Here is a 27,670-nt window from a genome sequence, read left to right as displayed (position 1 = left end):
GTTCAGTGGGTCCCGCAGGTCTGTGGGTGCAAGTGAAACTGCACCTGCTGCACCAACAGAAGCTAGGCCCCTGTCATAGAGCTGGGTAACATCAATTACTCAGTGCCACAAAGAGCATTAGAAATAAACTTTACATAATGTCAAACGGCAAAAACAAGAGCTTTGTCAGTTCTTGTTCTGTTTCAAACACTCCATACAATCTGTATGAACCCTCTCCACATTTTCCTACTGATAACAAATGCCTTCGCTCCCAGAAAAAAACTTTCTGGGCGGTTAGTGCACATTTGAATGGGAGATGAGACCTCGGAAGAGCCCAGCCCTGCGCCGGACTGCGAGTCACCTCAGAGAGCAGAAACAAAGCCCGTCCTCTGCCCATCACTGACCCAAGCGAATCCGTGGAGCAAAGATGAGAACAAAGGGGAAGAAATAAAAGAATAACGAAAACTCATCAAGGAAAATAAATCCCTATGTAACTGCTGTATTTAAAAAGCTGAGAAAACAAAAGAGAACGTAAAGAGTAAACTGAAGCCAAATAGAGTCACAGTTTTGTCCTTGTCACAGATCACAAATTTGCAAGTAAATTGCATTGCAAAATAAACTATCTTATTTTTTAATTACATATTCTCCAGTCTCCGAAGAGACTGTCAAAAATTGCCATTTCGACTATATTTCAAGTCTCCATGACGGGGTATTGGGTAAAGTTTTCAATAAGCAATAATCGCGCCTCGGTTAAACCTCATTGGCTACGATACTGCCACTGCGCCACGCTAAACAATTTAGTGTGAATTTCATGCACACTTGCCCTAGTACCTCATGTTACAAAGAACATGATTCCTTTTCAAAAGATGTTATCTGTTTATGCATAACTACTCCTCCACTGTTTCTGATAGGCAATGTAAGACATATAATGGTGTTGTTTTACTAATTTCTATCAGCTCTCTGCCTCAAACCGTCGATAGCCACACGCAGAGAATTATGGGAAATTGTATGCTAAATAGCTGTACAGGTAAGCAGCACCCTCCCAAGTTATGGATTTGATGCTCAGGCAGATATACCTTCACACAAAGATGAGATCTAGGCTGCTAACCATGGGTTGTGGAAAATATAAGAAGCACAAATTCATAATAGCATCCTCATAGGTCCCACTGTCTTCAAATGTTTACTAGAGAAGGAACGGCAATCAATTTAAAGGAAAATAATTTATAGATACATTTTTCCATATTCCATAATGCACGTCTGCCATTTCATGGCACTACATAGTTGCATTTGCTGCATTTCATTTTTAGCTTTAGGAGGTACAATATACTGGTTTCCTGGTTTTTTTTAAACATTTTAGGGGAAGATTCACAAGGACCTGACGCAACTGCATGGATGCATAAGTTTCCTTGAGTCAGTGCTGAATGTCCTTGTGCCACGATGAATGTGCGCTCCATGGCGCAAGGATTAACAGATGCGTCAGAAATTCTGACGCATCTGTTGGCACAAAAGTGACGCATTGCTGGAAATGCTCATGAAAGTGACGCAAAAAGCCCTGAGTCATAACTTATGCCTGGTCTGTGCAGGCGTAGGGATTTTGACACAGTGAAGGCGTAGAGTGATGTAGTGAAATCTTGTAGATTTCAGTGCGTCAGTTCTAGAAGGATTTTAGCGTGGGAACGCCCACCCTGCATACATTATACCTGACGCAGGTATAATGTGATGCGGGACTTTACAATGTGACACATCTCCCTAGATGCGTCACATTGTAAATGGGCCACAACATTTACGCCGCAGCTGCGTCACAATACAGATTTTTATACTTGCCCTATATATGGCTGTGTGTACGTTGTGTGTCTCCGTCTGCATGCAGATTACAAATGTGCCAGATCTGGTAGCCCAGTTGGGCTGATGCAGCCACACAAGAGCTCTTTGCCTGACCTCATTGTCACCAATTCAAATCAGAGAGGATCCATGCAGTCTTTCAAGGCTCTCAGGTGAAAAAATGGGCCCTAGAGCAAGGAAGAAAATAGGCCCCCTTGTTGAAGTTTGGAATATAAAATACCGCAATAATCAGGGTTCAGTGGGTCCCGCAGGTCTGTGGGCGCCAGTGCAACTGCACCTGCTGCACCAACAGAAGCTACGCCCCTGTCATAGAGCTGGGTAACATCAATTACTCAGTGCCACAAAGAGCATTAGAAATAAACTTTACATAATGTCAAACGGCAAAAACAAGAGCTTTGTCAGTTCTTGTTCTGTTTCAAACACTCCATACAATCTGTATGAACCCTCTCCACATTTTCCTACTGATAACAAATGCCTTCGCTCCCAGAAAAAAACTTTCTGGGCGGTTAGTGCACATTTGAATGGGAGATGAGACCTCGGATGAGCCCAGCCCTGCGCCGGACTGCGAGTCACCTCAGAGAGCAGAAACAAAGCCCGTCCTCTGCCCATCACTGACCCAAGCGAATCCGTGGAGCAAAGAGGAGAACACAGGGGAAGAAATAAAAGAATAACGAAAACTCATCAAGGAAAATAAATCCCTAAATTACTGCTGTACTTAAAAAGCTGAGAAAACAAAAGAGAACGTAAAGAGTAAACTGAAGCCAAATAGAGTCACCGTTTTGTCCTTGTCACAGATCACAAACCTGTAAGTAAATTGCATTGCAAAATAAACTATCTTATTTTTTAATTACATATTCTCCAGTCTCCAAAGAGACTATATTTCAAGTCTCCATGACGGGGTATTGGGTAAAGTTTTCAATAAGCAATAATCGCGCCTCGGTTAAACCTCATTGGTTACGATACTGCCACTGCGCAAAGCTAAACAATTTAGTGTGAATTTCATGCACACTTGCCCTAGTACCTCATGTTACAAAGAACATGATTCCTTTTCAAAAGATGTTATCTGTTTATGCATAACTACTCCTCCACTGCTTCTGATAGGCAATGTAAGACATATAATGGTGTTGTTTTACTAATTTCTATCAGCTCTCTGCCTCAAACCGTCGATAGCCACACGCAGAGAATTATGGGAAATTGTATGCTAAATAGCTGTCCAGGTAAGCAGCACCCTCCCAAGTTATGGATTTGATGCTCAGGCAGATATACCTTCACACAAAGATGAGATCTAGGCTGCTAACCATGGGTTGTGGAAAATATAAGAAGCACAAATTCATAATAGCATCCTCATAGGTCCCACTGTCTTCATATGTTTACTAGAGAAGGAACGGCAATCAATTTAAAGGAAAATAAATTATAGATAAATTTTTTCCATATTCCATAATGCACGTCTGCCATTTCATGGCACTACATAGTTGCATTTGCTGCATTTCATTTTTAGCTTTAGGAGGTACAATATACTGGTTTCCTGGTTTTCAAAACATTTTAGGGGAAGATTCACAAGGACCTGACGCAACTGCATGGATGCATAAGTTTCCTTGAGTCAGTGCTGAATGTCCTTGTGCCACGATGAATGTGCTGTATTTACAATACAGCGCTCCATGGCGCAAGGATTAACAGATGCGTCAGAAATTCTGACGCATCTGTTGGCACGAAAGTGACGCATTGCTGGAAATGCTCATGAAAGTGACGCAAAAAGCCCTGAGTCATAACTTATGCCTGGTCTGTGCAGGCGTAGGGATTTTGACACAGTGAAGGCGTAGAGTGATGTAGTGAAATCTTGTAGATTTCAGTGCGTCAGTTCTAGAAGGCTTTTAGCGTGGGAACGCCCACCCTGCATACATTATACCTGACGCAGGTATAATGTGATGCGGGACTTTACAATGTGACACATCTCCCTAGATGCGTCACATTGTAAATGGGCCACAACATTTACGCCGCAGCTGCGTCACAATACAGATTTTTATACTTGCCCTATATATGGCTGTGTGTACGTTGTGTGTCTCCGTCTGCATGCAGCATACAAATGTGCCAGATCTGGTACCCCAGTTGTGCTGATGCAGCCACGCAAGAGCTCTTTGCCTGACCTCATTGTCACCAATTCAAATCAGAGAGGATCCATGCAGTCTTTCAAGGCTCTCAGGTGAAAAAATGGGCCCTAGAGCAAGGAAGAAAATAGGCCCCCTTGTTGAAGTTTGGATTATAAAATACCGCAATAATCAGGGTTCAGTGCGGCCCGCAGGTCTTTGGGCGCCAGTGCAACTGCACCTGCTGCACCAACAGAAGCTACGCCCCTGTCATAGAGCTGAGTAACATCAATTACTCAGTGCCACAAAGAGCATTAGAAATAAACTTTACATAATGTCAAACGGCAAAAACAAGAGCTTTGTCAGTTCTTGTTCTGTTTGAAACACTCCATACAATCTGTATGAACCCTCTCCACATTTTCCTACTGATAACAAACGCCTTCGCTTCCAGAAAAAAACTTTCTGGGCGGTTAGTGCACATTTGAATGGGAGATGAGACCTCGGAAGAGCCCAGCCTTGCACCGGACTGCGAGTCACTTCAGAGAGCAGAAACAAAGCCCGTCCTCTGCCCATCACTGACCCAAGCGAATCTGTGGAGCAAAGATGAGAACAAAGGGGAAGAAATAAAAGAATAACGAAAACTCATCAAGGAAAATAAATCCCTAAATTACTGCTGTATTTAAAAAGCTGAGAAAACAAAAGAGAACGTAAAGAGTAAACTGAAGACAAATAGGATCACCGTTTTGTCCTTGTCACAGATCACAAATCTGCAAGAAAATTGCATTGCAAAATAAACTATCTTATTTTTTAATTACATATTCTCCAGTCTCCGAAAAAGACTGTCAAAAATTGCAATTTTGACTATATTTCAAGTCTCCATGACAGGGTATTGGGTAAAGTTTTCAATAAGCAATAATCGCGCCTCGGTTAAACCTCATTGGCTACGATACTGCCACTGCGCAAAGCTAAACAAGTTAGTGTGAATTTCATGCACACTTGCCCTAGTACCTCATGTTACAAAGAACATGATTCCTTTTCAAAAGATGTTATCTGTTTATGCATAACTACTCCTCCACTGTTTCTGATAGGCAATGTAAGACATATAATGGTGTTGTTTTACTAATTTCTATCAGCTCTCTGCCTCAAACCGTCGATAGCCACACGCAGAGAATTATGGGAAATTGTATGCTAAATAGCTGTACAGGTAAGCAGCACCCTCCCAAGTTATGGATTTGATGCTCAGGCAGATATACCTTCACACAAAGATGAGATCTAGGCTGCTAACCATGGGTTGTGGAAAATATAAGAAGCACAAATTCATAATAGCATCCTCATAGGTCCCACTGTCTTCAAATGTTTACTAGAGAAGGAACGGCAATCAATTTAAAGGAAAATAATTTATAGATACATTTTTCCATATTCCATAATGCACGTCTGCCATTTCATGGCACTACATAGTTGCATTTGCTGCATTTCATTTTTAGCTTTAGGAGGTACAATATACTGGTTTCCTGTTTTTTTTTAAACATTTTAGGGGAAGATTCACAAGGACCTGACGCAACTGCATGGATGCATAAGTTTCCTTGAGTCAGTGCTGAATGTCCTTGTGCCACGATTAATGTGCGCTCCATGGCGCAAGGATTAACAGATGCGTCAGAAATTCTGACGCATCTGTTGGCACAAAAGTGACGCATTGCTGGAAATGCTCATGAAAGTGACGCAAAAAGCCCTGAGTCATAACTTATGCCTGGTCTGTGCAGGCGTAGGGATTTTGACACAGTGAAGGCGTAGAGTGATGTAGTGAAATCTTGTAGATTTCAGTGCGTCAGTTCTAGAAGGCTTTTAGCGTGGGAACGCCCACCCTGCATACATTATACCTGACGCAGGTATAATGTGATGCGGGACTTTACAATGTGACACATCTCCCTAGATGCGTCACATTGTAAATGGGCCACAACATTTACGCCGCAGCTGCGTCACAATACAGATTTTTATACTTGCCCTATATATGGCTGTGTGTACGTTGTGTGTCTCCGTCTGCATGCAGATTACAAATGTGCCAGATCTGGTAGCCCAGTTGGGCTGATGCAGCCACACAAGAGCTCTTTGCCTGACCTCATTGTCACCAATTCAAATCAGAGAGGATCCATGCAGTCTTTCAAGGCTCTCAGGTGAAAAAATGGGCCCTAGAGCAAGGAAGAAAATAGGCCCCCTTGTTGAAGTTTGGAATATAAAATACCGCAATAATCAGGGTTCAGTGGGTCCCGCAGGTCTGTGGGCGCCAGTGCAACTGCACCTGCTGCACCAACAGAAGCTACGCCCCTGTCATAGAGCTGGGTAACATCAATTACTCAGTGCCACAAAGAGCATTAGAAATAAACTTTACATAATGTCAAACGGCAAAAACAAGAGCTTTGTCAGTTCTTGTTCTGTTTCAAACACTCCATACAATCTGTATGAACCCTCTCCACATTTTCCTACTGATAACAAATGCCTTCGCTCCCAGAAAAAAACTTTCTGGGCGGTTAGTGCACATTTGAATGGGAGATGAGACCTCGGATGAGCCCAGCCCTGCGCCGGACTGCGAGTCACCTCAGAGAGCAGAAACAAAGCCCGTCCTCTGCCCATCACTGACCCAAGCGAATCCGTGGAGCAAAGATGAGAACACAGGGGAAGAAATAAAAGAATAACGAAAACTCATCAAGGAAAATAAATCCCTAAATTACTGCTGTATTTAAAAAGCTGAGAAAACAAAAGAGAACGTAAAGAGTAAACTGAAACCAAATAGAGTCACCGTTTTGTCCTTGTCACAGATCACAAATCTGCATTGCAAAATAAACTATCTTATTTTTTAATTACATATTCTCCAGTCTCCGAAGAGACTGTCAAAAATTGCCATTTCGATTATATTTCAAGTCTTCATGACGGGGTATTGGGTAAAGTTTTCAATAAGCAATAATCGCGCCTCGGTTAAACCTCATTGGCTACGATACTGCCACTGCGCAAAGCTAAACAATTTAGTGTGAATTTCATGCACACTTGCCCTAGTACCTCATGTTACAAAGAACATGATTCCTTTTCAAAAGATGTTATCTGTTTATGCATAACTACTCCTCCACTGCTTCTGATAGGCAATGTAAGACATATAATGGTGTTGTTTTACTAATTTCTATCAGCTCTCTGCCTCAAACCGTCGATAGCCACACGCAGAGAATTATGGGAAAGTGTATGCTAAATAGCTGTACAGGTAAGCAGCACCCTCCCAAGTTATGGATTTGATGCTCAGGCAGATATACCTTCACACAAAGATGAGATCTAGGCTGCTAACCATGGGTTGTGGAAAATATAAGAAGCACAAATTCATAATAGCATCCTCATAGGTCCCACTGTCTTCAAATGTTTACTAGAGAAGGAACGGCAATCAATTTAAAGGAAAATAAATTATAGATACATTTTTCCATATTCCATAATGCACGTCTGCCATTTCATGGCACTACATAGTTGCATTTGCTGCATTTCATTTTTAGCTTTAGGAGGTACAATATACTGGTTTCCTGGTCTTCAAAACATTTATGGGGAAGATTCACAAGGACCTGACGCAACTGCATGGATGCATAAGTTTCCTTGAGTCAGTGCTGAATGTCCTTGTGCCACGATGAATGTGCTGTATTTACAATACAGCGCTCCATGGCGCAAGGATTAACAGATGCGTCAGAAATTCTGACGCATCTGTTGGCACGACACTGACGCATTGCTGGAAATGCTCATGAAAGTGACGCAAAAAGCCCTGAGTCATAACTTATGCCTGGTCTGTGCAGGCGTAGGGATTTTGACACAGTGAAGGCGTAGAGTGATGTAGTGAAATCTTGTAGATTTCAGTGCGTCAGTTCTAGAAGGCTTTTAGCGTGGGAACGCCCACCCTGCATACATTATACCTGATGCAGGTATAATGTGATGCGGGACTTTACAATGTGACACATCTCCCTAGATGCGTCACATTGTAAATGGGCCACAACATTTACGCCGCAGCTGCGTCACAATACAGATTTTTATACTTGCCCTATATATGGATGTGTGTACGTTGTGTGTCTCCGTCTGCATGCAGCATACAAATGTGTCAGATCTGGTAGCCCAGTTGTGCTGATGCAGCCACACAAGAGCTCTTTGCCCGACCTCAGTGTCACCAATTCAAATCAGAGAGGATCCATGCAGTGTTTCAAGTCTCTCAGGTGAAAAAATGGGCCCTAGAGCAAGGAAGTAAATAGGCCCCCTTGTTGAAGTTTGGAATATAAAATACCGCAATAATCAGCGTTCAGTGGGTCCCGCAGGTCTGTGGGTGCAAGTGAAACTGCACCTGCTGCACCAACAGAAGCTAGGCCCCTGTCATAGAGCTGGGTAACATCAATTACTCAGTGCCACAAAGAGCATTAGAAATAAACTTTACATAATGTCAAACGGCAAAAACAAGAGCTTTGTCAGTTCTTGTTCTGTTTCAAACACTCCATACAATCTGTATGAACCCTCTCCACATTTTCCTACTGATAACAAATGCCTTCGCTCCCAGAAAAAAACTTTCTGGGCGGTTAGTGCACATTTGAATGGGAGATGAGACCTCGGAAGAGCCCAGCCCTGCGCCGGACTGCGAGTCACCTCAGAGAGCAGAAACAAAGCCCGTCCTCTGCCCATCACTGACCCAAGCGAATCCGTGGAGCAAAGATGAGAACAAAGGGGAAGAAATAAAAGAATAACGAAAACTCATCAAGGAAAATAAATCCCTATGTAACTGCTGTATTTAAAAAGCTGAGAAAACAAAAGAGAACGTAAAGAGTAAACTGAAGCCAAATAGAGTCACAGTTTTGTCCTTGTCACAGATCACAAATTTGCAAGTAAATTGCATTGCAAAATAAACTATCTTATTTTTTAATTACATATTCTCCAGTCTCCGAAGAGACTGTCAAAAATTGCCATTTCGACTATATTTCAAGTCTCCATGACGGGGTATTGGGTAAAGTTTTCAATAAGCAATAATCGCGCCTCGGTTAAACCTCATTGGCTACGATACTGCCACTGCGCAAAGCTAAACAATTTAGTGTGAATTTCATGCACACTTGCCCTAGTACCTCATGTTACAAAGAACATGATTCCTTTTCAAAAGATGTTATCTGTTGATGCATAACTACTCCTCCACTGCTTCTGATAGGCTATGTAAGACATATAATGGTGTTGTTTTACTAATTTCTATCAGCTCTCTGCCTCAAACCGTCGATAGCCACACGCAGAGAATTATGGGAAATTGTATGCTAAATAGCTGTACAGGTAAGCAGCACCCTCCCAAGTTATGGATTTGATGCTCAGGCAGATATACCTTCACACAAAGATGAGATCTAGGCTGCTAACCATGGGTTGTGGAAAATATAAGAAGCACAAATTCATAATAGCATCCTCATAGGTCCCACTGTCTTCAAATGTTTACTAGAGAAGGAACGGCAATCAATTTAAAGGAAAATAAATTATAGATAAATTTTTCCATATTCCATAATGCACGTCTGCCATTTCATGGCACTACATAGTTGCATTTGCTGCATTTCATTTTTAGCTTTAGGAGGTACAATATACTGGTTTCCTGGTTTTCAAAACATTTTAGGGGAAGATTCACAAGGACCTGATGCAACTGCATGGATGCATAAGTTTCCTTGAGTCAGTGCTGAATGTCCTTGTGCCACGATGAATGTGCTGTATTTACAATACAGCGCTCCATGGCGCAAGGATTAACAGATGCGTCAGAAATTCTGACGCATCTGTTGGCACAAAAGTGACGCATTGCTGGAAATGCTCATGAAAGTGACGCAAAAAGCCCTGAGTCATAACTTATGCCTGGTCTGTGCAGGCGTAGGGATTTTGACACAGTGAAGGCGTAGAGTGATGTAGTGAAATCTTGTAGATTTCAGTGCGTCAGTTCTAGAAGGCTTTTAGCGTGGGAACGCCCCCCCTGCATTCATTATACCTGACGCAGGTATAATGTGATGCGGGACTTTACAATGTGACACATCTCCCTAGATGCGTCACATTGTAAATGGGCCGCAACATTTACGCCGCAGCTGCGTCACAATACAGATTTTTATACTTGCCCTATATATGGCTGTGTGTACGTTGTGTGTCTCCGTCTGCATGCAGCATACAAATGTGCCAGATCTGGTAGCCCAGTTGGGCTGATGCAGCCACACAAGAGCTCTTTGCCTGACCTCATTGTCACCAATTCAAATCAGAGAGGATCCATGCAGTCTTTCAAGGCTCTCAGGTGAAAAAATGGGCCCTAGAGCAAGGAAGAAAATAGGCCCCCTTGTTGAAGTTTGGAATATAAAATACCGCAATAATCAGGGTTCAGTGGGTCCCGCAGGTCTGTGGGCGCCAGTGCAACTGCACCTGCTGCACCAACAGAAGCTACGCCCCTGTCATAGAGCTGGGTAACATCAATTACTCAGTGCCACAAAGAGCATTAGAAATAAACTTTACATAATGTCAAACGGCAAAAACAAGAGCTTTGTCAGTTCTTGTTCTGTTTCAAACACTCCATACAATCTGTATGAACCCTCTCCACATTTTCCTACTGATAACAAATGCCTTCGCTCCCAGAAAAAAACTTTCTGGCCGGTTAGTGCACATTTGAATGGGAGATGAGACCTCGGAAGAGCCCAGCCCTGCGCCGGACTGCGAGTCACCTCAGAGAGCAGAAACAAAGCCCGTCCTCTGCCAATCACTGACCCAAGCGAATCCGTGGAGCAAAGATGAGAACAAAGGGGAAGAAATAAAAGAATAACGAAAACTCATCAAGGAAAATAAATTCCTAAATTACTGCTGTATTTAAAAAGCTGAGAAAACAAAAGAGAACGTAAAGAGTAAACTGAAGCCAAATAGAGTCACCGTTTTGTCCTTGTCACAGATCACAAACCTGCAAGTAAATTGCATTGCAAAATAAACTATCTTATTTTTTAATTACATATTCTCCAGTCTCCGAAAAGACTGTCAAAAATTGCCATTTCGACTATATTTCAAGTCTCCATGACAGGACATTGGGTAAAGTTTTCAATAAGCAATAATCGCGCCTCGGTTAAACCTCATTGGCTACGATACTGCCACTGCGCAAAGCTAAACAATTTAGTGTGAATTTCATGCACACTTGCCCTAGTACCTCATGTTACAAAGAACATGATTCCTTTTCAAAAGATGTTATCTGTTTATGCATAACTACTCCTCCACTGCTTCTGATAGGCAATGTAAGACATATAATGGTGTTGTTTTACTAATTTCTATCAGCTCTCTGCCTCAAACCGTCGATAGCCACACGCAGAGAATTATGGGAAATTGTATGCTAAATAGCTGTACAGGTAAGCAGCACCCTCCCAAGTTATGGATTTGATGCTCAGGCAGATATACCTTCACACAAGGATGAGATCTAGGCTGCTAACCATGGGTTGTGGAAAATATAAGAAGCACAAATTCATAATAGCATCCTCATAGGTCCCACTGTCTTCAAATGTTTACTAGAGAAGGAACGGCAATCAATTTAAAGGAAAATAAATTATAGATACATTTTTCCATATTCCATAATGCACGTCTGCCATTTCATGGCACTACATAGTTGCATTTGCTGCATTTCATTTTTAGCTTTAGGAGGTACAATATACTGGTTTCCTGGTTTTCAAAACATTTTAGGGGAAGATTCACAAGGACCTGACGCAACTGCATGGATGCATAAGTTTCCTTGAGTCAGTGCTGAATGTCCTTGTGCCACGATGAATGTGCTGTATTTACAATACAGCGCTCCATGGCGCAAGGATTAACAGATGCGTCAGAAATTCTGACGCATCTGTTGGCACGAAAGTGACGCATTGCTGGAAATGCTCATGAAAGTGACGCAAAAAGCCCTGAGTCATAACTTATGCCTGGTCTGTGCAGGCGTAGGGATTTTGACACAGTGAAGGCGTAGAGTGATGTAGTGAAATCTTGTAGATTTCAGTGCGTCAGTTCTAGAAGGCTTTTAGCGTGGGAACGCCCACCCTGCATACATTATACCTGACGCAGGTATAATGTGATGCGGGACTTTACAATGTGACACATCTCCCTAGATGCGTCACATTGTAAATGGGCCACAACATTTACGCCGCAGCTGCGTCACAATACAGATTTTTATACTTGCCCTATATATGGCTGTGTGTACGTTGTGTGTCTCCGTCTGCATGCAGCATACAAATGTGCCAGATCTGGTAGCCCAGTTGTGCTGATGCAGCCACACAAGAGCTCTTTGCCTGACCTCATTGTCACCAATTCAAATCAGAGAGGATCCATGCAGTGTTTCAAGTCTCTCAGGTGAAAAAATGGGCCCTAGAGCAAGGAAGTAAATAGGCCCCCTTGTTGAAGTTTGGAATATAAAATACCGCAATAATCAGCGTTCAGTGGGTCCCGCAGGTCTGTGGGCGCCAGTGAAACTGCACCTGCTGCACCAACAGAACCTAGGCCCCTGTCATAGAGCTGGGTAACATCAATTACTCAGTGCCACAAAGAGCATTAGAAATAAACTTTACATAATGTCAAACGGCAAAAACAAGAGCTTTGTCAGTTCTTGTTCTGTTTCAAACACTCCATACAATCTGTATGAACCCTCTCCACATTTTCCTACTGATAACAAACGCCTTCGCTCCCAGAAAAAAACTTTCTGGGCGGTTAGTGCACATTTGAATGGGAGATGAGACCTCGGAAGAGCCCAGCCCTGCGCCGGACTGCGAGTCTCCTCAGAGAGCAGAAACTAAGCCCGTCCTCTGCCCATCACTGACCCAAGCGAATCTGTGGAGCAAAGATGAGAACAAAGAGGAAGAAATAAAAGAATTACGAAAACTCATCAAGGAAAATAAATCCCTATATTACTGCTGTATTTAAAAAGCTGAGAAAACAAAAGAGAACGTAAAGAGTAAACTGAAGCCAAATAGAGTCACGTTTTGTCCTTGTCACAGATCACAAATCTGCAAGTAAATTGCATTGCAAAAAAAACTATCTTATTTTTTAATTACATATTCTCCAGTCTCCGAAGAGACTGTCAAAATTTGCCATTTCGACTATATTTCAAGTCTCTATGACGGGGTATTGGGTAAAGTTTTCAATAAGCAATAATCGCCCCTCGGTTAAACCTCATTGGCTACGATACTGCCACTGCGCAAAACTAAACAATTTAGTGTGAATTTCATGCACACTTGCCCTAGTACCTCATGTTACAAAGAACATGATTCCTTTTCAAAAGATGTTATCTGTTTATGCATAACTACTCCTCCACTGCTTCTGATAGGCAATGTAAGACATGTAATGGTGTTGTTTTACTAATTTCTATCAGCTCTCTGCCCCAAACAGTTGATAGCCACACGCAGAGAATTATGGGAAATTGTATGCTAAATAGCTGTCCAGGTAAGCAGCACCCTCCCAAGTTATGGATTTGATGCTCAGGCAGATATACCTTCACACAAAGATGAGATCTAGGCTGCTAACCATGGGTTGTGGAAAATATAAGAAGCACAAATTCATAATAGCATCCTCATAGGTCCCACTGTCTTCAAATGTTTACTAGAGAAGGAACGGCAATCAATTTAAAGGAAAATAAATTATAGATACATTTTTCCATATTCCATAATGCACGTCTGCCATTTCATGGCACTACATAGTTGCATTTGCTGCATTTCATTTTTAGCTTTAGGAGGTACAATATACTGGTTTCCTGGTTTTCAAAACATTTTAGGGGAAGATTCACAAGGACCTGACGCAACTGCATGGATGCATAAGTTTCCTTGAGTCAGTGCTGAATGTCCTTGTGCCACGATGAATGTGCTGTATTTACAATACAGCGCTCCATGGCGCAAGGATTAACAGATGCGTCAGAAATTCTGACGCATCTGTTGGCACAAAAGTGACGCATTGCTGGAAATGCTCATGAAAGTGACGCAAAAAGCCCTGAGTCATAACTTATGCCTGGTCTGTGCAGGCGTAGGGATTTTGACACAGTGAAGGCGTAGAGTGATGTAGTGAAATCTTGTAGATTTCAGTGCGTCAGTTCTAGAAGGCTTTTAGCGTGGGAACGCCCACCCTGCATACATTATACCTGACGCAGGTATAATGTGATGCGGGACTTTACAATGTGACACATCTCCCTAGATGCGTCACATTGTAAATGGGCCGCAACATTTACGCCGCAGCTGCGTCACAATACAGATTTTTATACTTGCCCTATATAAGGCTGTGTGTACGTTGTGTGTCTCCGTCTGCATGCAGCATACAAATGTGCCAGATCTGGTAGCCCAGTTGGGCTGATGCAGCCACGCAAGAGCTCTTTGCCTGACCTCATAATCACCGATTCAAATCAGGGAGGATCCATGCAGTCTTTCAAGGCTCTCAGGTGAAAAAAAGGGCCCTAGAGCAAGGAAGAAAATAGGCCCCCTTGTTGAAGTTTGGATTATAAAATACCGCAATAATCAGGGTTCAGTGCGTCCCGCAGGTCTGTGGGCGCCAGTGCAACTGCACCTGCTGCACCAACAGAAGCTACGCCCCTGTCATAGAGCTGGGTAACATCAATTACTCAGTGCCACAAAGAGCATTAGAAATAAACTTTACATAATGTCAAACGGCAAAAACAAGAGCTTTGTCAGTTCTTGTTCTGTTTCAAACACTCCATACAATCTGTATGAACCCTCTCCACATTTTCCTACTGATAACAAACGCCTTCGCTCCCAGAAAAAAACTTTCTGGGCGGTTAGTGCACATTTGAATGGGAGATGAGACCTCGGAAGAGCCCAGCCTTGCACCGGACTGCGAGTCACTTCAGAGAGCAGAAACAAAGCCCGTCCTCTGCCCATCACTGACCCAAGCGAATCTGTGGAGCAAAGATGAGAACAAAGGGGAAGAAATAAAAGAATAACGAAAACTCATCAAGGAAAATAAATCCCTAAATTACTGCTGTATTTAAAAAGCTGAGAAAACAAAAGAGAATGTAAAGAGTAAACTGAAGACAAATAGAGTCACCGTTTTGTCCTTGTCACAGATCACAAACCTGCAAGTAAATTGCATTGCAAAATAAACTATCTTATTTTTTAATTACATATTCTCCAATCTCCGAAGAGAGTGTCAAAAATTACCATTTCGACTATATTTCAAGTATCCATGACGGGGTATTGGGTAAAGTTTTCAATAAGCAATAATCGCGCCTCGGTTAAAACTCATTGGCTATGATACTGCCACTGCGCAAAGCTAAACAATTTAGTGTGAATTTCATGCACACTTGCCCTAGTACCTCATGTTACAAAGAACATGATTCCTTTTCAAAAGATGTTATCTGTTTATGCATAACTACTCCTCCACTGCTTCTGATAGGCAATGTAAGACATATAATGGTGTTGTTTTACTAATTTCTATCAGCTCTCTGCCTCAAACCGTCGATAGCCACACGCAGAGAATTATGGGAAATTGCATGCTAAATAGCTGTACAGGTAAGCAGCACCCTCCCAAGTTATGGATTTGATGCTTATACCTTCACACAAAGATGAGATCTAGGCTGCTAACCATGGGTTGTGGAAAATATAAGAAGCACAAATTCATAATAGCATTCTCATAGGTCCCACTGTCTTCAAATGTTTACTAGAGAAGGACCGGCAATCAATTTAAAGGAAAATAATTTATAGATACATTTTTCCATATTCCATAATGCACGTCTGCCATTTCATGGCACTACATAGTTGCATTTGCTGCATTTCATTTTTAGCTTTAGGAGGTACAATATACTGGTTTCCTGGTTTTCAAAACATTTTAGGGGAAGATTCACAAGGACCTGACGCAACTGCATGGATGCATAAGTTTCCTTGAGTCAGTGCTGAATGTCCTTGTGCCACGATGAATGTGCTGTATTTACAATACAGCGCTCCATGGCGCAAGGATTAACAGATGCGTCAGAAATTCTGACGCATCTGTTGGCACAAAAGTGACACATTGCTGGAAATGCTCATGAAAGTGACGCAAAAAGCCCTGAGTCATAACTTATGCCTGGTCTGTGCAGGCGTAGGGATTTTGACACAGTGAAGGCGTAGAGTGATGTAGTGAAATCTTGTAGATTTCAGTGCGTCAGTTCTAGAAGGCTTTTAGCGTGGGAATGCCCACCCTGCATACATTATACCTGACGCAGGTATAATGTGATGCGGGACTTTACAATGTGACACATCTCCCTAGATGCGTCACATTGTAAATGGGCCACAACATTTACGCCGCAGCTGCGTCACAATACAGATTTTTATACTTGCCCTATATATGGCTGTGTGTACGTTGTGTGTCTCCGTCTGCATGCAGCATACAAACGTGCCAGATGTGGTAGCCCAGTTGTGCTGATGCAGCCACACAAGAGCTCTTTGCCTGACCTCATTGTCACCAATTCAAATCAGAGAGGATCCATGCAGTCTTTCAAGGCTCTCAGGTGAAAAAATGGGCCCTAGAGCAAGGAAGTAAATAGGCCCCCTTGTTGAAGTTTGGAATATGAAATACCGCAATAATCAGCGTTCAGTGGGTCCCGCAGGTCTGTGGGCGCCAGTGCAACTGCACCTGCTGCACCAACAGAAGCTAAGCCCCTGTCATAGAGCTGGGTAACATCAATTACTCAGTGCCACAAAGAGCATTAGAAATAAACTTTACATAATGTCAAACGGCAAAAACAAGAGCTTTGTCAGTTCTTGTTCTGTTTCAAACACTCCATACAATCTGTATGAACCCTCTCCACATTTTCCTACTGATAACAAACGCCTTCGCTCCCAGAAAAAAACTTTCTGGGCGGTTAGTGCACATTTGAATGGGAGATGAGACCTCGGAAGAGCCCAGCCCTGCGCCGGACTGCGAGTCACCTCAGAGAGCAGAAACAAAGCCCGTCCTCTGCCCATCACTGACCCAAGCGAATCCGTGGAGCAAAGATGAGAACAAAGAGGAAGAAATAAAAGAATTACGGAAACTCATCAAGGAAAATAAATCCCTAAATTACTGCTGTGTTTAAAAAGCTGAGAAAACAAAAAAGAACGTAAAGAGTAAACTGAAGCCAAATAGAGTCACCGTTTTGTCCTTGTCACAGATCACAAATCTGCAAGTAAATTGCATTGCAAAATAAACTATCTTATTTTTTCATTACATATTCTCCAGTCTCCGAAGAGACTGTCAAAAATTGCCATTTCGACTATATTTCAAGTCTCCATGACAGGGTATTGGGTAAAGTTTTCAATAAGCAATAATCGCGCCTCGGTTAAACCTCATTGGCTACAATACTGCCACTGCGCAAAGCTAAACAATTTAGTGTGAATTTCATGCACACTTGCCCTAGTACCTCATGTTACAAAGAACATGATTCCTTTTCAAAAGATGTTATCTGTTTATGCATAACTACTCCTCCACTGCTTCTGATAGGCAATGTAAGACATATAATGGTGTTGTTTTACTAATTTCTATCAGCTCTCTGCCTCAAACCGTCGATAGCCACACGCAGAGAATTATGGGAAATTGTATGCTAAATAGCTGTACAGGTAAGCAGCACCCTCCCAAGTTATGGATTTGATGCTCAGGCAGATATACCTTCACACAAAGATGAGATCTAGGCTGCTAACCATGGGTTGTGGAAAATATAAGAAGCACAAATTCATAATAGCATTCTCATAGGTCCCACTGTCTTCAAATGTTTACTAGAGAAGGAACGGCAATCAATTTAAAGGAAAATAATTTATAGATAAATGTTTCCATATTCCATAATGCACATCTGCCATTTCATGGCACTACATAGTTGCATTTGCTGCATTTCATTTTTAGCTTTAGGAGGTACAATACACTGGTTTCCTGGTTTTCAAAACATTTTAGGGGAAGATTCACAAGGACCTGACGCAACTGCATGGATGCATAAGTTTCCTTGAGTCAGTGCTGAATGTCCTTGTGCCAAGATGAATGTGCTGTATTTACAATACAGCGCTCCATGGCGCAAGGATTAACAGATGCGTCAGAAATTCTGACGCATCTGTTGGCACAAAAGTGACGCATTGCTGGAAATGCTCATGAAAGTGACGCAAAAAGCCCTGAGTCATAACTTATGCCTGGTCTGTGCAGGCGTAGGGATTTTGACACAGTGAAGGCGTAGAGTGATGTAGTGAAATCTTGTAGATTTCAGTGCGTCAGTTCTAGAAGGCTTTTAGCGTCGGAACGCCCACCCTGCATACATTATACCTGACGGAGGTATAATGTGATGCGGGACTTTACAATGTGACACATCTCCCTAGATGCGTCACATTGTAAATGGGCCACAACATTTACACCGCAGCTGCGTCACAATACAGATTTTTATACTTGCCCTATATATGGCTGTGTGTACGTTGTGTGTCTCCGTCTGCATGCAGCATACAAATGTGCCAGATCTGGTAGCGCAGTTGGGCTGATGCAGCCACACAAGAGCTCTTTGCCTGACCTCATTGTCACCAATTCAAATCAGAGAGGATCCATGCAGTCTTTCAAGGCTCCCAGGTGAAAAAATGGGCCCTAGAGCAAGGAAGTAAATAGGCCCCCTTGTTGAAGTTTGGAATATAAAATACCGCAATAATCAGCGTTCAGTGGGTCCCGCAGGTCTGTGGGCGCCAGTGCAACTGCACCTGCTGCACCAACAGAAGCTACGCCCCTGTCATAGAGCTGGGTAACATCAATTACTCAGTGCCACAAAGAGCATTAGAAATAAACTTTACATAATGTCAAACGGCAAAAAAAGAGCTTTGTCAGTTCTTGTTCTGTTTCAAACACTCCATACAATCTGTATGAACCCTCTCCACATTTTCCTACTGATAACAAACGCCTTCGCTCCCAGAAAAAAACTTTCTGGGCGGTTAGTGCACATTTGAATGGGAGATGAGACCTCGGAAGAGCCCAGCCCTGCGCCGGACTGCGAGTCACCTCAGAGAGCAGAAACAAAGCCCGTCCTCTGCCCATCACTGACCCAAGCGAATCTGTGGAGCAAAGATGAGAACAAAGAGGAAGAAATAAAAGAATTACGAAAACTCATCAAGGAAAATAAATCCCTATATTACTGCTGTATTTAAAAAGCTGAGAAAACAAAAGAGAACGTAAAGAGTAAACTGAAGCCAAATAGAGTCACCGTTTTGTCCTTGTCACAGATCACAAATCTGCAAGTAAATTGCATTGCAAAATAAACTATCTTATTTTTTAATTACATATTCTCCAGTCTCCGAAGAGACTGTCAAAAATTGCCATTTCGACTATATTTCAAGTCTCCATGATGGGGCAATGGGTAAAGTTTTCAATAAGCAATAATCGCGCCTCGGTTAAACCTCATTGGCTACGATACTGGCACTGCGCAAAGCTAAACAATTTAGTGTGAATTTCATGCACACTTGCCCTAGTACCTCATGTTACAAAGAACATGATTCCTTTTCAAAAGATGTTATCTGTTTATGCATAACTACTCCTCCACTGCTTCTGATAGGCAATGTAAGACATGTAATGGTGTTGTTTTACTAATTTCTATCAGCTCTCTGCCCCAAACAGTTGATAGCCACACCCAGAGAATTATGGGAAATTGTATGCTAAATAGCTGTCCAGGTAAGCAGCACCCTCCCAAGTTATGGATTTGATGCTCAGGCAGATATACCTTCACACAAAGATGAGATCTAGGCTGCTAACCATGGGTTGTGGAAAATATAAGAAGCACAAATTCATAATAGCATCCTCATAGGTCCCACTGTCTTCAAATGTTTACTAGAGAAGGAACGGCAATCAATTTAAAGGAAAATAAATTATAGATACATTTTTCCATATTCCATAATGCACGTCTGCCATTTCATGGCACTACATAGTTGCATTTGCTGCATTTCATTTTTAGCTTTAGGAGGTACAATATACTGGTTTCCTGGTTTTCAAAACATTTTAGGGGAAGATTCACAAGGACCTGACGCAACTGCATGGATGCATAGGTTTCCTTGAGTCAGTGCTGAATGTCCTTGTGCCACGATGAATGTGCTGTATTTACAATACAGCGCTCCATGGCGCAAGGATTAACAGATGCGTCAGAAATTCTGACGCATCTGTTGGCACAAAAGTGACGCATTGCTGGAAATGCTCATGAAAGTGACGCAAAAAGCCCTGAGTCATAACTTATGCCTGGTCTGTGCAGGCGTAGGGATTTTGACACAGTGAAGGCGTAGAGTGATGTAGTGAAATCTTGTAGATTTCAGTGCGTCAGTTCTAGAAGGCTTTTAGCGTGGGAACGCCCACCCTGCATACATTATACCTGACGCAGGTATAATGTGATGCGGGACTTTACAATGTGACACATCTCCCTAGATGCGTCACATTGTAAATGGGCCGCAACATTTACGCCGCAGCTGCGTCACAATACAGATTTTTATACTTGCCCTATGTAAGGCTGTGTGTACGTTGTGTGTCTCCGTCTGCATGCAGCATACAAATGTGCCAGATCTGGTAGCCCAGTTGGGCTGATGCAGCCACGCAAGAGCTCTTTGCCTGACCTCATTGTCACCGATTCAAATCAGGGAGGATCCATGCAGTCTTTCAAGGCTCTCAGGTGAAAAAATGGGCCCTAGAGCAAGGAAGAAAATAGGCCCCCTTGTTGAAGTTTGGATTATAAAATACCGCAATAATCAGGGTTCAGTGCGTCCCGCAGGTCTGTGGGCGCCAGTGCAACTGCACCTGCTGCACCAACAGAAGCTACGCCCCTGTCATAGAGCTGGGTAACATCAATTACTCAGTGCCACAAAGAGCATTAGAAATAAACTTTACATAATGTCAAATGGCAAAAACAAGAGCTTTGTCAGTTCTTGTTCTGTTTCAAACACTCCATACAATCTGAATGAATCCTCTCCACATTTTCCTACTGATAACAAACGCCTTCGCTCCCAGAAAAAAACTTTCTGGGCGGTTAGTGCACATTTGAATGGGAGATGAGACCTCGGAAGAGCCCAGCCCTGCGCCGGACTGCGAGTCACCTCAGAGAGCAGAAACAAAGCCTGTCCTCTGCCCATCACTGACCCAAGCGAATCTGTGGAGCAAAGATGAGAACAAAGGGGAAGACATAAAAGAATAACGAAAACTCATCAAGGAAAATAAATCCCTATATTACTGCTGTATTTAAAAAGCTGAGAAAACAAAAGAGAACGTAAAGAGTAAACTGCAGACAAATAGAGTCACCGTTTTGTCCTTGTCACAGATCACAAACCTGCAAGTAAATTGCATTGCAAAATAAACTATCTTATTTTTTAATTACATATTCTCCAGTCTCCGAAGAGACTGTCAAAATTTCCCATTTCGACTATATTTCAAGTCTCCATGACGGGGTATTGGGTAAACTTTTCAATAAGCAATAATCGCGCCTTGGTTAAACCTCATTGGCTACAATACTGCCACTGCGCAAAGCTAAACAATTTAGTGTGAATTTCATGCACACTTGCCCTAGTACCTCATGTTACAAAGAACATGATTCCTTTTCAAAAGATGTTATCTGTTTATGCATAACTACTCCTCCACTGCTTCTGATAGGCAATGTAAGACATATAATGGTGTTGTTTTACTAATTTCTATCAGCTCTCTGCCTCAAACCGTCGATAGCCACACGCAGAGAATTATGGGAAATTGCATGCTAAATAGCTGTACAGGTAAGCAGCACCCTCCCAAGTTATGGATTTGATGCTCAGGCAGATATACCTTCACACAAAGATGAGATCTAGGCTGCTAACCATGGGTTGTGGAAAATATAAGAAGCACAAATTCATAATAGCATTCTCATAGGTCCCACTGTCTTCAAATGTTTACTAGAGAAGGACCGGCAATCAATTTAAAGGAAAATAATTTATAGATAAATTTTTCCATATTCCATAATGCACGTCTGCCATTTCATGGCACTACATAGTTGCATTTGCTGCATTTCATTTTTAGCTTTAGGAGGTACAATATACTGGTTTCCTGGTTTTCAAAACATTTTAGGGGAAGATTCACAAGGACCTGACGCAACTGCATGGATGCATAAGTTTCCTTGAGTCAGTGCTGAATGTCCTTGTGCCACGATGAATGTGCTGTATTTACAATACAGCGCTCCATGGCGCAAGGATTAACAGATGCGTCAGAAATTCTGACGCATCTGTTGGCACAAAAGTGACACATTGCTGGAAATGCTCATGAAAGTGACGCAAAAAGCCCTGAGTCATAACTTATGCCTGGTCTGTGCAGGCGTAGGGATTTTGACACAGTGAAGGCGTAGAGTGATGTAGTGAAATCTTGTAGATTTCAGTGCGTCAGTTCTAGAAGGCTTTTAGCGTGGGAATGCCCACCCTGCATACATTATACCTGACGCAGGTATAATGTGATGCGGGAATTTACAATGTGACACATCTCCCTAGATGCGTCACATTGTAAATGGGCCACAACATTTACGCCGCAGCTGCGTCACAATACAGATTTTTATACTTGCCCTATATATGGCTGTGTGTACGTTGTGTGTCTCCGTCTGCATGCAGCATACAAACGTGCCAGATGTGGTAGCCCAGTTGTGCTGATGCAGCCACACAAGAGCTCTTTGCCTGACCTCATTGTCACCAATTCAAATCAGAGAGGATCCATGCAGTCTTTCAAGGCTCTCAGGTGAAAAAATGGGCCCTAGAGCAAGGAAGTAAATAGGCCCCCTTGTTGAAGTTTGGAATATGAAATACCGCAATAATCAGCGTTCAGTGGGTCCCGCAGGTCTGTGGGCGCCAGTGCAACTGCACCTGCTGCACCAACAGAAGCTAAGCCCCTGTCATAGAGCTGGGTAACATCAATTACTCAGTGCCACAAAGAGCATTAGAAATAAACTTTACATAATGTCAAACGGCAAAAACAAGAGCTTTGTCAGTTCTTGTTCTGTTTCAAACACTCCATACAATCTGTATGAACCCTCTCCACATTTTCCTACTGATAACAAACGCCTTCGCTCCCAGAAAAAAACTTTCTGGGCGGTTAGTGCACATTTGAATGGGAGATGAGACCTCGGAAGAGCCCAGCCCTGCGCCGGACTGCGAGTCACCTCAGAGAGCAGAAACAAAGCCCGTCCTCTGCCCATCACTGACCCAAGCGAATCCGTGGAGCAAAGATGAGAACAAAGAGGAAGAAATAAAAGAATTACGGAAACTCATCAAGGAAAATAAATCCCTAAATTACTGCTGTATTTAAAAAGCTGAGAAAACAAAAGAGAACGTAAAGAGTAAACTGAAGCCAAATAGAGTCACCGTGTTGTCCTTGTCACAGATCACAAATCTGCAAGTAAATTGCATTGCAAAATAAACTATCTTATTTTTTCATTATATATTCTCCAGTCTCCGAAGAGACTGTCAAAAATTGCCATTTCGACTATATTTCAAGTCTCCATGACGGGGTATTGGGTAAAGTTTTCAATAAGCAATAATCGCACCTCGGTTAAACCTCATTGGCTACAATACTGCCACTGCGCAAAGCTAAACAATTTAGTGTGAATTTCATGCACACTTGCCCTAGTACCTCATGTTACAAAGAACATGATTCCTTTTCAAAAGATGTTATCTGTTTATGCATAACTACTCCTCCACTGCTTCTGATAGGCAATGTAAGACATATAATGGTGTTGTTTTACTAATTTCTATCAGCTCTCTGCCTCAAACCGTCGATAGCCACACGCAGAGAATTATGGGAAATTGTATGCTAAATAGCTGTACAGGTAAGCAGCACCCTCCCAAGTTATGGATTTGATGCTCAGGCAGATATACCTTCACACAAAGATGAGATCTAGGCTGCTAACCATGGGTTGTGGAAAATATAAGAAGCACAAATTCATAATAGCATTCTCATAGGTCCCACTGTCTTCAAATGTTTACTAGAGAAGGAACGGCAATCAATTTAAAGGAAAATAATTTATAGATAAATGTTTCCATATTCCATAATGCACATCTGCCATTTCATGGCACTACATAGTTGCATTTGCTGCATTTCATTTTTAGCTTTAGGAGGTACAATACACTGGTTTCCTGGTTTTCAAAACATTTTAGGGGAAGATTCACAAGGACCTGACGCAACTGCATGGATGCATAAGTTTCCTTGAGTCAGTGCTGAATGTCCTTGTGCCAAGATGAATGTGCTGTATTTACAATACAGCGCTCCATGGCGCAAGGATTAACAGATGCGTCAGAAATTCTGACGCATCTGTTGGCACAAAAGTGACGCATTGCTGGAAATGCTCATGAAAGTGACGCAAAAAGCCCTGAGTCATAACTTATGCCTGGTCTGTGCAGGCGTAGGGATTTTGACACAGTGAAGGCGTAGAGTGATGTAGTGAAATCTTGTAGATTTCAGTGCGTCAGTTCTAGAAGGCTTTTAGCGTGGGAACGCCCACCCTGCATACATTATACCTGACGGAGGTATAATGTGATGCGGGACTTTACAATGTGACACATCTCCCTAGATGCGTCACATTGTAAATGGGCCACAACATTTACGCCGCAGCTGCGTCACAATACAGATTTTTATACTTGCCCTATATATGGCTGTGTGTACGTTGTGTGTCTCCGTCTGCATGCAGCATACAAATGTGCCAGATCTGGTAGCCCAGTTGTGCTGATGCAGCCACACAAGAGCTCTTTGCCTGACCTCATTGTCACCAATTCAAATCAGAGAGGATCCATGCAGTCTTTCAAGGCTCCCAGGTGAAAAAATGGGCCCTAGAGCAAGGAAGTAAATAGGCCCCCTTGTTGAAGTTTGGAATATAAAATACCGCAATAATCAGCGTTCAGTGGGTCCCGCAGGTCTGTGGGCGCCAGTGCAACTGCACCTGCTGCACCAACAGAAGCTACGCCCCTGTCATAGAGCTGGGTAACATCAATTACTCAGTGCCACAAAGAGCATTAGAAATAAACTTTACATAATGTCAAACGGCAAAAAAAGAGCTTTGTCAGTTCTTGTTCTGTTTCAAACACTCCATACAATCTGTATGAACCCTCTCCACATTTTCCTACTGATAACAAACGCCTTCGCTCCCAGAAAAAAACTTTCTGGGCGGTTAGTGCACATTTGAATGGGAGATGAGACCTCGGAAGAGCCCAGCCCTGCGCCGGACTGCGAGTCACCTCAGAGAGCAGAAACAAAGCCCGTCCTCTGCCCATCACTGACCCAAGCGAATCTGTGGAGCAAAGATGAGAACAAAGAGAAAGAAATAAAAGAATTACAAAAACTCATCAAGGAAAATAAATCCCTATATTACTGCTGTATTTAAAAAGCTGAGAAAACAAAAGAGAACGTAAAGAGTAAACTGAAGCCAAATAGAGTCACCGTTTTGTCCTTGTCACAGATCACAAATCTGCAAGTAAATTGCATTGCAAAATAAACTATCTTATTTTTTAATTACATATTCTCCAGTCTCCGAAGAGACTGTCAAAAATTGCCATTTCGACTATATTTCAAGTCTCCATGATGGGGCAATGGGTAAAGTTTTCAATAAGCAATAATCGCGCCTCGGTTAAACCTCATTGGCTACGATACTGGCACTGCGCAAAGCTAAACAATTTAGTGTGAATTTCATGCACACTTGCCCTAGTACCTCATGTTACAAAGAACATGATTCCTTTTCAAAAGATGTTATCTGTTTATGCATAACTACTCCTCCACTGCTTCTGATAGGCAATGTAAGACATGTAATGGTGTTGTTTTACTAATTTCTATCAGCTCTCTGCCCCAAACAGTTGATAGCCACACGCAGAGAATTATGGGAAATTGTATGCTAAATAGCTGTCCAGGTAAGCAGCACCCTCCCAAGTTATGGATTTGATGCTCAGGCAGATATACCTTCACACAAAGATGAGATCTAGGCTGCTAACCATGGGTTGTGGAAAATATAAGAAGCACAAATTCATAATAGCATCCTCATAGGTCCCACTGTCTTCAAATGTTTACTAGAGAAGGAACGGCAATCAATTTAAAAGAAAATAAATTATAGATACATTTTTCCATATTCCATAATGCACGTCTGCCATTTCATGGCACTACATAGTTGCATTTGCTGCATTTCATTTTTAGCTTTAGGAGGTACAATATACTGGTTTCCTGGTTTTCAAAACATTTTAGGGGAAGATTCACAAGGACCTGACGCAACTGCATGGATGCATAAGTTTCCTTGAGTCAGTGCTGAATGTCCTTGTGCCACGATGAATGTGCTGTATTTACAATACAGCGCTCCATGGCGCAAGGATTAACAGATGCGTCAGAAATTCTGACGCATCTGTTGGCACAAAAGTGACGCATTGCTGGAAATGCTCATGAAAGTGACGCAAAAAGCCCTGAGTCATAACTTATGCCTGGTCTGTGCAGGCGTAGGGATTTTGACACAGTGAAGGCGTAGAGTGATGTAGTGAAATCTTGTAGATTTCAGTGCGTCAGTTCTAGAAGGCTTTTAGCGTGGGAACGCCCACCCTGCATACATTATACCTGACGCAGGTATAATGTGATGCGGGACTTTACAATGTGACACATCTCCCTAGATGCGTCACATTGTAAATGGGCCGCAACATTTACGCCGCAGCTGCGTCACAATACAGATTTTTATACTTGCCCTATGTAAGGCTGTGTGTACGTTGTGTGTCTCCGTCTGCATGCAGCATACAAATGTGCCAGATCTGGTAGCCCAGTTGGGCTGATGCAGCCACGCAAGAGCTCTTTGCCTGACCTCATTGTCACCGATTCAAATCAGGGAGGATCCATGCAGTCTTTCAAGGCTCTCAGGTGAAAAAATGGGCCCTAGAGCAAGGAAGAAAATAGGCCCCCTTGTTGAAGTTTGGATTATAAAATACCGCAATAATCAGGGTTCAGTGCGTCCCGCAGGTCTGTGGGCGCCAGTGCAACTGCACCTGCTGCACCAACAGAAGCTACGCCCCTGTCATAGAGCTGGGTAACATCAATTACTCAGTGCCACAAAGAGCATTAGAAATAAACTTTACATAATGTCAAACGGCAAAAACAAGAGCTTTGTCAGTTCTTGTTCTGTTTCAAACACTCCATACAATCTGTATGAACCCTCTCCACATTTTCCTACTGATAACAAACGCCTTCGCTCCCAGAAAAAAACTTTCTGGGCGGTTAGTGCACATTTGAATGGGAGATGAGACCTCGGAAGAGCCCAGCCTTGCACCGGACTGCGAGTCACTTCAGAGAGCAGAAACAAAGCCCGTCCTCTGCCCATCACTGACCCAAGCGAATCTGTGGAGCAAAGATGAGAACAAAGGGGAAGAAATAAAAGAATAACGAAAACTCATCAAGGAAAATAAATCCCTAAATTACTGCTGTATTTAGAAAGCTGAGAAAACAAAAGAGAACGTAAAGAGTAAACTGAAGACAAATAGAGTCACCGTTTTGTCCTTGTCACAGATCACAAACCTGCAAGTAAATTGCATTGCAAAATAAACTATCTTATTTTTTAATTACATATTCTCCAGTCTCCGAAGAGACTGTCAAAATTTCCCATTTCGACTTTATTTCAAGTCTCCATGACGGGGTATTGGGTAAACTTTTCAATAAGCAATAATCGCGCCTTGGTTAAACCTCATTGGCTACAATACTGCCACTGCGCAAAGCTAAACAATTTAGTGTGAATTTCATGCACACTTGCCCTAGTACCTCATGTTACAAAGAACATGATTCCTTTTCAAAAG

At 42.4% G+C, this 27,670-nt stretch overlaps 14 non-coding genes across 14 annotated transcripts; all 14 read right to left on the bottom strand.

The window, feature by feature from the left end:
- Nucleotides 1–629: 629 nt before the first annotated feature.
- On the bottom strand, nucleotides 630–769 carry LOC144793871 (U4 spliceosomal RNA). Its single transcript, XR_013603326.1, has one exon. It is a non-coding gene; the product is annotated as a U4 spliceosomal RNA (small nuclear RNA).
- Nucleotides 770–2,664: 1,895 nt separating this feature from the next.
- Nucleotides 2,665–2,801, bottom strand: LOC144793163 (U4 spliceosomal RNA). Its single transcript, XR_013602818.1, has one exon. It is a non-coding gene; the product is annotated as a U4 spliceosomal RNA (small nuclear RNA).
- A 1,930-nt stretch (nucleotides 2,802–4,731) lies between these two features.
- LOC144793052 (U4 spliceosomal RNA) lies at nucleotides 4,732–4,872 on the bottom strand. The gene has a single exon (XR_013602722.1). It is a non-coding gene; the product is annotated as a U4 spliceosomal RNA (small nuclear RNA).
- A 1,903-nt stretch (nucleotides 4,873–6,775) lies between these two features.
- On the bottom strand, nucleotides 6,776–6,915 carry LOC144793803 (U4 spliceosomal RNA). The gene has a single exon (XR_013603267.1). It is a non-coding gene; the product is annotated as a U4 spliceosomal RNA (small nuclear RNA).
- A 1,929-nt stretch (nucleotides 6,916–8,844) lies between these two features.
- Nucleotides 8,845–8,984, bottom strand: LOC144793594 (U4 spliceosomal RNA). Its single transcript, XR_013603078.1, has one exon. It is a non-coding gene; the product is annotated as a U4 spliceosomal RNA (small nuclear RNA).
- A 1,929-nt stretch (nucleotides 8,985–10,913) lies between these two features.
- LOC144793885 (U4 spliceosomal RNA) lies at nucleotides 10,914–11,053 on the bottom strand. The gene has a single exon (XR_013603338.1). It is a non-coding gene; the product is annotated as a U4 spliceosomal RNA (small nuclear RNA).
- A 1,928-nt stretch (nucleotides 11,054–12,981) lies between these two features.
- LOC144793058 (U4 spliceosomal RNA) lies at nucleotides 12,982–13,121 on the bottom strand. Its single transcript, XR_013602727.1, has one exon. It is a non-coding gene; the product is annotated as a U4 spliceosomal RNA (small nuclear RNA).
- Nucleotides 13,122–15,050: 1,929 nt separating this feature from the next.
- Nucleotides 15,051–15,190, bottom strand: LOC144793125 (U4 spliceosomal RNA). The gene has a single exon (XR_013602786.1). It is a non-coding gene; the product is annotated as a U4 spliceosomal RNA (small nuclear RNA).
- A 1,921-nt stretch (nucleotides 15,191–17,111) lies between these two features.
- LOC144793841 (U4 spliceosomal RNA) lies at nucleotides 17,112–17,251 on the bottom strand. Its single transcript, XR_013603301.1, has one exon. It is a non-coding gene; the product is annotated as a U4 spliceosomal RNA (small nuclear RNA).
- A 1,928-nt stretch (nucleotides 17,252–19,179) lies between these two features.
- Nucleotides 19,180–19,319, bottom strand: LOC144793057 (U4 spliceosomal RNA). Its single transcript, XR_013602726.1, has one exon. It is a non-coding gene; the product is annotated as a U4 spliceosomal RNA (small nuclear RNA).
- A 1,929-nt stretch (nucleotides 19,320–21,248) lies between these two features.
- Nucleotides 21,249–21,388, bottom strand: LOC144793121 (U4 spliceosomal RNA). The gene has a single exon (XR_013602783.1). It is a non-coding gene; the product is annotated as a U4 spliceosomal RNA (small nuclear RNA).
- A 1,929-nt stretch (nucleotides 21,389–23,317) lies between these two features.
- LOC144793840 (U4 spliceosomal RNA) lies at nucleotides 23,318–23,457 on the bottom strand. The gene has a single exon (XR_013603300.1). It is a non-coding gene; the product is annotated as a U4 spliceosomal RNA (small nuclear RNA).
- A 1,928-nt stretch (nucleotides 23,458–25,385) lies between these two features.
- Nucleotides 25,386–25,525, bottom strand: LOC144793055 (U4 spliceosomal RNA). Its single transcript, XR_013602725.1, has one exon. It is a non-coding gene; the product is annotated as a U4 spliceosomal RNA (small nuclear RNA).
- A 1,929-nt stretch (nucleotides 25,526–27,454) lies between these two features.
- On the bottom strand, nucleotides 27,455–27,594 carry LOC144793113 (U4 spliceosomal RNA). The gene has a single exon (XR_013602775.1). It is a non-coding gene; the product is annotated as a U4 spliceosomal RNA (small nuclear RNA).
- Between the last annotated feature and the right edge of the window lie 76 nt (nucleotides 27,595–27,670).

The sequence above is a fragment of the Lissotriton helveticus genome, chromosome 11 (assembly GCF_964261635.1).
Source record: "Lissotriton helveticus chromosome 11, aLisHel1.1, whole genome shotgun sequence".
Taxonomy (NCBI): domain Eukaryota; kingdom Metazoa; phylum Chordata; class Amphibia; order Caudata; family Salamandridae; genus Lissotriton; species Lissotriton helveticus.
The sequence above is the reverse complement of the archived record's forward strand: the minus strand, read 5'-3'. Positions and strand labels throughout refer to the sequence as shown.